Here is a 10163-nt window from a genome sequence, read left to right on the forward strand (position 1 = left end):
TGCTGAAACTTCTAGCAGTGAGAGGTGACTCCTTCCAAGGTCTGAGCTCAGCAAGGAGTGTGAGGCTCTGCCTCCTAAGTCATGCAGATCCTGCTGAGCTCAGAAAACAAGAGCAACTATAAAAGATTCGGTCCTCACCTGTAAATCCTGAATGCAATTTCACAAAGGGAAAAGATACATTCCCTCGTGCTCCCACAAAGTAGGCAAAACGTTGGCTGTCCTTTGGTTTTGTGTGCGTGGGTAGGGGAGAGGGAAAAAGAAACCTTTATTTTCTCATTCTTGTATTGCATGCTTAATTACAAACAAAATGCCAATCCTACACTTCAATGATCACATGAAGTTACTCTCTTTTTTCCCAATAGTATAGAACATTCAAGTGGTATTAGAAAGAATATGTGATAGCCTTCCTTTCCATTCCCTGCTAATGACATATTGGCTAACAAAACTACCTGACTTATTTGATGTGTAAGTCATCCAGACAGAAGACAAAACCACTGAAAGTCAAATGGAAAGGAGGAAGGGGCAGGGGACAGTATCTGTGTTTGATTACACAGAGCTGCAGTTTCTGTATCCATTTATTTGTTTGTTTGTACAATGGTAACATCTGAGGAGAACAAGATTGGTAGTAAATGGTTATTACATTCTCTAAAATAATTTTATACATTGTTAAAATAAGAATAATGTATTTTAAAATATTTTTGGACTTTCAGTACCTGCTCACCCATCCTGCACCTAATCCGATAGTGGTAACTGCAATTAAAAGAAAAGCCAGAAGACCAATTATGATTAGAGGGCAAACACAGAGACGATAATCACTGTGAGATTGCAGAAAGTTTTCAATATCTTTTAGGAAAGTTAAGCAGGGATTTTATGAGCTAGAAGTAGCGAATTTGTGGCGATGTGAGATCTGAGCTGAGCTCTAAGAGCACTAAGCTGCCATGGAGTGGAACTCAGGGTTCAGGGTCTCGCTAGTAGAGCGCACCGAACACCCACCGTGCCCCCGGGCCAGCTCGCCAGATTACATTTCCGAATGGAGCTTTTAGTGTAGCAGACATCTGCTGTAGCTTTGGGAACTTATGTTTTCTAATAGTCGAAGAATAAAGAATTGTCTGTGCGAAGATAATATTGAGTGGCTCACGTAATAAAGCGCAGCTGCTTGTTTCCTGATATATAAGCTAAATAAAAGCTCACATCTGTTTGTATTATGTGAAGCCTGCAAAAATAGCAGATGTTTACCAGTAGAATTGTCTAGAAATCGCAACAGACAGAAAAAACAGGTCAGAAAAGGGGAGTGAATCTCTTTTAAATCTTCAGTGAAACTGTCGCTTCTGCAGTGGAGGGACAATGTTATAAAAGGAGTATTATTCAATTTACTGCTTTAAATTGAATAAAGCAGAGAAAATGAAGCCATTTGTGTTTATAGTTACATAGTTAAAAAGTAAAACTTGCCAACATTCAGTTACTTAAAAAAAAAAAGCCCTACATTAGAAAGTCAATTTTGAATTATATTTCTGGTTAAGTCTGCATGGTTTTTGAAATTTTTAAATTTATTTTTGTAAACTAAAGACATGACCCAAATAAATTAGTTTCCATTAGGCATTCAAACTAATTATTTTTCACCTGGTGAGTTTATTCTTTGACAGTTGAAGTGTTTTTGCAAAGAAAGGGAAATGACAGTAAAATGTCTGTAAGGTAGGGTTAGGGGTTTGTTTCTGGGTAAGTTCTACTGGAATGTACCTTAAGAGTAGTCATGGTAATATAACTAAGAAACTCAGATTTACAGAAATGTATTAATGTGTTTGGGTTACGCAAAGTTACAAAGTTATGTTATAAGTTGAGTTATGAAGTAAACTTGTACTTCTTATGATGATGCTTCAGTATATCATTCCATAATATTATAATTTTGTTTCATATAAGAAAAACAGGATTTTTTTAATATGTCCATTATATTATTATATCAATTTTTGGTCAGTGTAAGACAATCCCATTTTACCTGTGTGTAAACACTTGTCAAGTGCTTGATTGTTCAAAATACCAGTGATTAGTTTTGGTTTGCTTGTTGAAATATGCTTAAAACAGTTATAAGATATTCATGTTTGTATGTATGAAGAAAATGAGGCATATAATCTTTGAATCTTGTCTGTATTACATTTTTCTTTTCTGCATTAGTGAAACTTGGAAAATTGGATGTCCTAATGATTTGGTTTTCTTTTTTTTCTTTTTTCTAAATGAGGTTTCAGAGATGGCTATGCCCATCATAAACTTAATGACTAGAGCAGTGGTCACAAGTTTGATACTTTCGTTCTTTGTCATAATTTACCACTTTTTAATATAAAATACACTTCAAATATTATGGCACAGAAATACTGAATAATAAGAACTTCCAATAATCTGCTAATGTGGTGTGTTTAAAAAGAAGCCAGATTATTTTGGCTTATTATTATTATTAGAGAATGCCTATCAAACTCTTCCAGTGTTTTAAAACTCACAGGGTTGCTTTGTATTTCTGATAATGCTAAAATATCAACAAATTGTTAAAATATTTCTCAACTCCATTGGAATGTGGGAAGTGAAGATTCAAGTCCTTGTTCTGATACAACTTCCTCATAATGTTTTATTCTGAATAGGTATTAGTTGAAATATTTAAATGTGAGTTGGACTATGTAGTTCTTAGGGATATTGTGGATTAACCACTGTGATTTTGACTCTTCTGCATTTATCTCTGTGTCTTATTTGGGGTGGTTCTGTATGAACAATGAAATATTAATACCAACGCTGATTGCTTCCCAGAAAATGCTTAGTTTCAATGAGTTACCATTATAAAATGAAAAAAAAAAAGTCTTACTAAAAAATTCTGGACATCTCTTATTATCAGTTTAATTGTTCACTTATTTTTTTCTCCTCTTATTGCATATATCCATTATATATACCAAAGTTTTATAATCGTGATTATGTGTGGCAGTTATGAATCTGGTGAAATACGTATGCTTAAGTAATTTAAATATTATTTTCTTTTGAGGACAAAGAAACTGTTCTATTAAATTCATCTGACTACTCTAGTGCACACAGAATACAGTTTATGTTTTTAAACTAGACTTATAACACTATGGGGTTTGAGAATAGGTTAATTAAGGGTATAAGAGGTTAAATGCTGTGGTTTGGTTTTGTGGCAGAGCTCTAGTTTTGTAACTGAAACATGTGTTTCCTTGCTAATAAAGATGTTTCACATCTTGTCAAGAACCATTTTTTGGTCATCATGCGCCTGAAACTCTTCAGCTATTTCCTTTCAGATTGAATTAATTAGACTTACAGGAACTAAATTGACATTTTGGAAGGTGTGTTTTTATTATTTAACGTGTGGTGGTTTTGATAGGGGGAAAGATGTTCATTCTCTGTCCAGATGTGGCATTACTTCTGCTGTGCTCTTCATCATGATCTATGGATTATTCTACCTCCCAAGACAGCCCAGGAGATACTTACAGATGTACTGGAGCAATCTTTGGCTATGCTGTCCTCCAGATATTGTCAGGCCTGCCCCAGTTACAAGAGAACACCGCAAATCAGGTAATGGTTGTATATTTAATGCACACTTTTAATTTTTTAAAAAATAGGTAGATCTTAGTTTTATGTTAGGCACTGATTTGATTCAAATTTAAACATTAATGAACACAGCAGAGGGAATAGACACAATTTATGTATTTTGATGTCCATTTTAATTCAACATATTTTGTATATTTAAGTGTATTGGTACTCATATATTAAACCGGGTAGAATCAAGGACCTCTTTTGAACTCTTGGTGAAATTGTTGCATAAGTTGCTAGATTAGTTTGAAAGCCTCATGATGAACAGAGCATTGAGGAGTGTTGGTGCAGCCAAAAATGCAGGCAGGATTGGCAGCATTGGGGTTATAAATCAAGCCATTGATTCATGAAGAAAGGTCCATGTGTTCCAATAGAATTGGGGCTCTTGTAGGGCTCTTCAAGCAAAAGAGCTATGAGATCACATCAAAAGATTTGCCAGAATGGAGACAGTGGTGCAGAAGGAGAGACGAGGAAGAGGCTATTCCTTCTCCTGTCATTTTGGGAAATATAAGGCTGGAAGTTCTTCTTGTTGGGATTCTTATATTCTCCCAGAGAGGAGGGTTTCTTTAAGAAATACTAAAGCGCGTGTCTCCAGGTGGAAGCTTAGCCTACCTCTGTCCTTCTTCTATCCAATGTCATGTTTGACTGAAGAAATTGGTGTATTTCTCATCCCGCCCCTTTGCTCTGTATTTTTCCTATATGAGTATGTTCCTCTTTTTAGATTTAGAAAGTGATACAGTCCATGTTGGCCATGCAAGTTAAAAACTTAAGAGCTTGTCATTCACAGATGACACACTAAGCAGAGAAATGTTCTGTGTGAGCTAAGAGTTATGTGTTACACAAGTTTTCATCCTTGGAATAGGTGGGGAAAACCCCAAAGTTTTACTCTGCGTATCAAAATACCTGCTTGTGTGCTCTATTCCTGCACTAATTTACCTGCACTAATATACCTTCTATATCTTTAGGTGCACAGAGGTATCCTGGAAACTTCCCTGGAAATTTCCTGGAAAAAAAAATACCCTGAAATATGAAGAATTTTTGCAGTATTTCATAAATGTAGTATTAATCAATTCCATATTAACTTGCTTCAAAATACTGAAAAAGAAATAACTTTTCACATTCTCATTTTGTAGAGAATCTGTTTTGTTTAATAAGGTGATTCTTGAATTTGTCACTAATGAATTAAATTATCCAGTCATGCAAATGAAGAAAACAATTTTTAATTAATATAAATCAATATATTTTTATCACCGAGGCTTTAGGGTTTTTTTTTTATGTAATACTGTAGTTTTGGGGTATGTGTCTTTTCTCCTAATGGTTCTTGAAACGTTAGAGACCTGAACTGTAATATAGACAAATGCCTGTTCATGTGTGTTTGCCTATATTTTCCAAAAATAAGGTGATCCTTAAAAATGGAGATGATTGCATGTGCATCTATTGGCTTTTAGGTACTCAGGTACTTTTTTCAGTTCAACTTCATGCCTGCCATGTATTTTCTGTTATTCATCTGTTTCCTATCTGTCGTATGTCAGCATAGTCTTCTGAGATTATGTTGTTGTAGTTTGACTCTTGCTGTTGTTTAGGCCAATGACCCATGATGGTCTGCCAGCCAATATCAACAGGCAACAGATTACTGAGTCAGAAAAGTTCCACGTCATGATATTTTGCCTGGCAGTTAAAGTTTTGCAAATGGAAGATTTAGTTCACTTGTCATTACTCTCCAACAGGATTTGAAAATAGTATGTACATTCTATACGTACACCTTATCATAAAGAAAACTAAATTTAGTTTTATTTAGTTGCAGTTTAGAAGGTAAGTTGTTCTTGTCTAGTGGCATTGTCCTTTGGAAGAGGAAATTTCCATACTTTTTAAGTCTTCTTTTGACTAGTTTCAATAACAACTTATCTGTGGATGCGCTGAATTTTGACAGTGTAGTGGATTCAGAATTCCTGCAGGTATTTTATCTTGTCAGAGAAAAGCTCTATTTAACTGAAATTTACCACTATCCTGATGTTCAAAGAAATGTTATTTTCACTTTTTTGCCCCTACAGAATTGATATTGCAGCAATTTTGATGTCCACTGAAGATATGATCTGGTCAGTTTGCAGCTCTGTACAGGAGTTTCTGAATCCACATGAAGACAGAGATCTCAAGATCTATAAAATACATAGCCACTGCAATAGTCTGCTCTCTGTGCTGGCTATTTTAACTTCACCGCTGAAGACTTTGTATGAGTGAGTATGAAAGAAACGTTCTGTTTGGGATAAAATTGGTTCTTGAGATCTACAAGCTGAATAATTGTGTTGAAATACAAATGCAATGCGTAGTGTTGACATGTTTTGATAACCTTTGACTATTTCTTGATTTGGTCTTGAACTTACCTTTATGATCTTACCTAAAGCCCAATTATCATGGAATCATAGAATGGTTTAGGTTGGAAGGGACCTTGAAGATCATCCAGTTCCACCCCCTGCCCTGGGCAGGGACACCTCCCCCCAGCCCAGGTTGCTCCAAGCCCCGTCCAACCTGGCCTTGAACACCTCCAGGGATGGGGCAGCCACAGCTTCTCGGGGCAACCTGCCCCAGGGGCTCACCACCCTCACAGGAAAGAATTTGTTCCTAAAATCTAATCTAAATCCACCCTCTTCCAGTTTAAAAACGTTACTCCTCATCCCATGGCTCCCCTCCTTGATCCAGAGTCCCTCCCCAGCTCTCCTGTAGGCCCCCATTAGGTACTGGAAGGCTGCTATAAGGTCTCCCCAGAGCCTTCTCTTCTCCAGGCTGAACAACCACAACTATCTCAGCCTCTCCTCCCAGCAGAGGTGCTCCAGCCCTCAGATCATTGTTGTGGCCTCCTCTGGCCTCGCGCCAACAGGTCCATGTCTTTCCTGTGCTGAGGCTCCAGAGCTGGACACAGTACTCCAGGTGGGGTCTCACCAGAGTGGAGCAGAGGGGGAGGATCCCCTCCCTCGACCTGGTGGCCATGCTTCTTTTGGTGACACCCAGGATGCAGGTGGCTTTCTGCGCTGCCAGGGTGCACTCAATCCCACTGTCACTGTCACTAATAAAATGTTAAACAGTGCGGGTCCCAGTACTGACCCCTGAGGAACACCACTCGTCACTGCTTACCACTTGGACATTGAGCCATTGACTTCAGCTCTTTGAGTGCAGCCATCCAGCCAGTTCCTTATCCATCAAGCAGTCCAATAAAATCCATCTCTCCAATTTAGAGACCAGGATGTCATGTGGGACTGTGTCAAATGTTTTTCACAAGTTTAGTTAGATGACATCTGTTGCTCTTCCCTTAGCCACCAACACTGTAATCCCATTGTAGAAGGCCACCAACTTTTTCAGACACGATTTGCCCTTGGTGAAGATGTGATGACTGTCACCGATCACCTCCTTATTTTCCATATGCCTTAGTATAGTTTCCAGGAGGATCTGCTCCATGATCTTGCTGGGCACAGAGGTGAGACTGACCGGCCTGTAGTTCCCCAGGTCTTCCTTTTTTTCCTTTCTAAAATGAGGGTTGTTTCCCCCTTTCCAGTCAGTGGGAACCTCACCAGACTGCCATGACTTCTCAAAGATGATGGATAGTGGCTTGGCAACTTCATCTGCCAGTTCATTAAGGACCCGAAGGTGAAGCTCATCAGGTCCCATGGACTTGTGTACCTTCAGGTCTCAGCTGGTCTTGAACCTGGCCTTCTCCTATATTGCACGGTTCCTCATTCTCCCAGTCCTTGCCTTCGCCTTCTGCAACTTGGGTGGTGTGTCTAGAGCGCTCACCAGTGAAGACTGAGGCAAAAAAAAATCAATGAATACCTCAGCCTTGTCTGCATTACGGGTGACCAGGTGTCCCATTTCCTTCTTGAGTGGGCTCACATTTTCCCTAGTCTCCCTTTTGCCACTGACGTACCTGTAGAAGCTTTTCTTGTTGCCTTTGATGTCCTCCTCCATATTTAATTCTTTCAGGGCTTTGGCTTTCCTAGCCTGATCCCTGGCTGCTTGGACAGTTCCTCTGTATTCCTCCCGGGCTACCTGTCCTTGCTTCCACCCTCTGTAGGCTTCCTTTTTCTCTTTGAGTGTGTCCAGGAGCAACTCGTTCATCCATGCAGGCTTCCTGGTGGTTTTGCCTGACTTTGTTGGGATGTATCATTGTTCCTGAGCTTGGAAGAGGTGATCCTTGAATATTATATCTGCTGGGATTTTATTAGCTGTGGATCAAACTCCTATACTGCACAAGTTTCTTGTTTGGTGATAACGTAGACCATAGTGAATGTCTGGGTTTTTTTCCTCTGTAACACAAACAGTAGAATTTCATTAATAATTACTGTCACTCAGGCTTTAGTCACTCATACAATAAAAAAAATTTCATCTTCTTACTAGTTCAGATTTATCTACCTTTAGCTTTAAGGTATATTAGAATGTTCTGCTCTCATCCTGTAATAATTCTGTGAGTACTGGAATTTAAAGATAATTTACTGAAATGATCATCTGGTTACATGACCAGTATGCTTCAACAAATACTAAATATAGTTTTAAAGAGAAAGAGTATAGAATGTCCATCTTTATGAAATTATATCTTCACAATTCACAACTGTAAACACAAGGACACATTGCTTGCACCAAAGTTGGGTCTGAGTCATTGTTTCTTCATGCTAAAAATTCTGCTGTAAATTTGGTGTGAGAGACAGTAGAAAGTGAAATCACAACTTAAATAAACAGCCACAACCCTCAAAAATTAAGAAAGCCAAATCCTGTTCAACTGGCTTTCATTTTCTTTTTCTACATAAGAATATTCTAGGTAGCGCTAAGTGGTACAAAGAGGAGAGTGGAGACCTCCTGCATTTAAGCTTCTGTAACCAAGTATTTTTAGTCATGTGTGGACTCATTTTAATGTTCGTGAGCTCTGAGGAACATGCAAAAGGGGATTGTAACTGGATGTTTGACCTTCTACAATGCAAGCTCATGAAAAAATAGGAATTAAGAAGGTGACTCGTGAACAGATGAGGCAGTCCTGCTGTGGCAATAGTAATGAAGGCAGGAATGGACATTGTGGTAGCCATAACTGCTTCTACTGTCAATTGTGACATTTCACCTTTCCTTTAGGAAAGCCCTTAGAATGATGGGGCTAAAAGAAATATGTAGTATAGCCTGTTCCTTTTAACGATTCTAGTCTTCTCCGCTAATCCATATTGTTTACAGATTTATCTGTATGTGGAGTGATAAAGAGTGCGTGCTAACTCACTGAGTTTCAGAACAAAGTGCCAATGGAGATTGAGGCAGCATATTTTATATTTTATGTAAAATGCTACAGATTAACATCTTGGTCATGTGGGTTCATATTTAGGCATATAAATTTCAGTATCCTAATTTGCTTTTCTAAAGATCAAAAACTTGACATGCGCAGAATGTAGCAGCTCATGCAATTTAATACAAAGTACTCTGCAAATCATAACCAAAATCTGGCACCTTTGTTTAAGAAGAATAGAAAAAAAGTCATATTTTGCTATATAGATACAAAAATATTAACACTAAAAACATTGTTAGGGAGATAATGCATGTTTTTGTGTAAGTAAAAAGGCATATTTTTTTGAAGTGTGTGTTCAAAACTTTTACTATCAAAATCTGTGAGACTCCGTTATCAAAACAGTTCTTTTGTATTGTATGTTTTGTTACAGCCAATATTTGTAGGGTAAGCGAACCCAGCGTCCAGAATGCAACGAAAAAACAGATTTACCAAATTAGCTTCTTGAATGACTATATCCATTCGGAAGCACTTTCATATACTGAATTTTATGTTGAATTCCTAGATCCGTTATTTACTGAGTTGTGCATAGTCCATCATGTTAATAATGTATCAATAACAAATGTAGAAGTTACGCATTATTTTACAGGAAAAATAATCCTTCATCAGTTCTCTTTACAATTACAGCTGTATAATCAAAATTTCCATCTGTTAGCTTGGCTCTATATCTTTCAAAACTTTGGTAAAATTAACTGGAAGTTAAACAAAGATTTTTCTTTTAAATCTATCATGTTTTCTCTTTTGGTACTAGAAGATTTCCCTGCAGGGGCTAGGTTTAAATTAATCTCTAGACTGCTCAGGAAAGTTTTGTGTAATCATAAAAGCGGTGATGACAGAACATTGTTTTCCAGGAGTTGTCTAATAATAGGACTGGCTCATTTCCAATTTACTAGAGATGCTGTATTAACTATTGCTTCCAGGGAATTCAAATTATTCAAGATTCTTTATTATGTTATTAAAATGCAACAAAATAGTAGGGGTACTGAAAAATTAATAATATCCTTAACTTCAAATAAAGTGATTCTGGCATATGCTTTCTCCATCCTAATTTCATGATCAAACATTGTGCATTCTGCTATCACTTAGAATTTCTTTTCTTTATGGCAAGGCTGCTCAGACCTGGTCCTAAATTCACCTATGAATCTTGCTTGGGTCATCAGTTTTTACTACTCATTTGTTTGTGCTTCATTTTCCTCCACCCTTCTCTGTTCTTCCTGAAGTAACTTTAGCGTAGTAGAAATGTTGGTTGGAAGAGACTGGTGGAGGTCATCTA

The 10163-nt window shown here is 37.6% G+C and overlaps 1 pseudogene; it reads right to left on the bottom strand.

The window, feature by feature from the left end:
• Window positions 1-968: 968 nt before the first annotated feature.
• Window positions 969-10163, bottom strand: part of LOC104285837 — a 10720-nt pseudogene continuing 1525 nt past the window's right edge.

The sequence above is a fragment of the Charadrius vociferus genome, unplaced genomic scaffold, assembly GCF_000708025.1.
Source record: "Charadrius vociferus isolate BGI_N301 unplaced genomic scaffold, ASM70802v2 scaffold744, whole genome shotgun sequence".
NCBI classification, from domain to species: Eukaryota; Metazoa; Chordata; class Aves; order Charadriiformes; family Charadriidae; genus Charadrius; species Charadrius vociferus.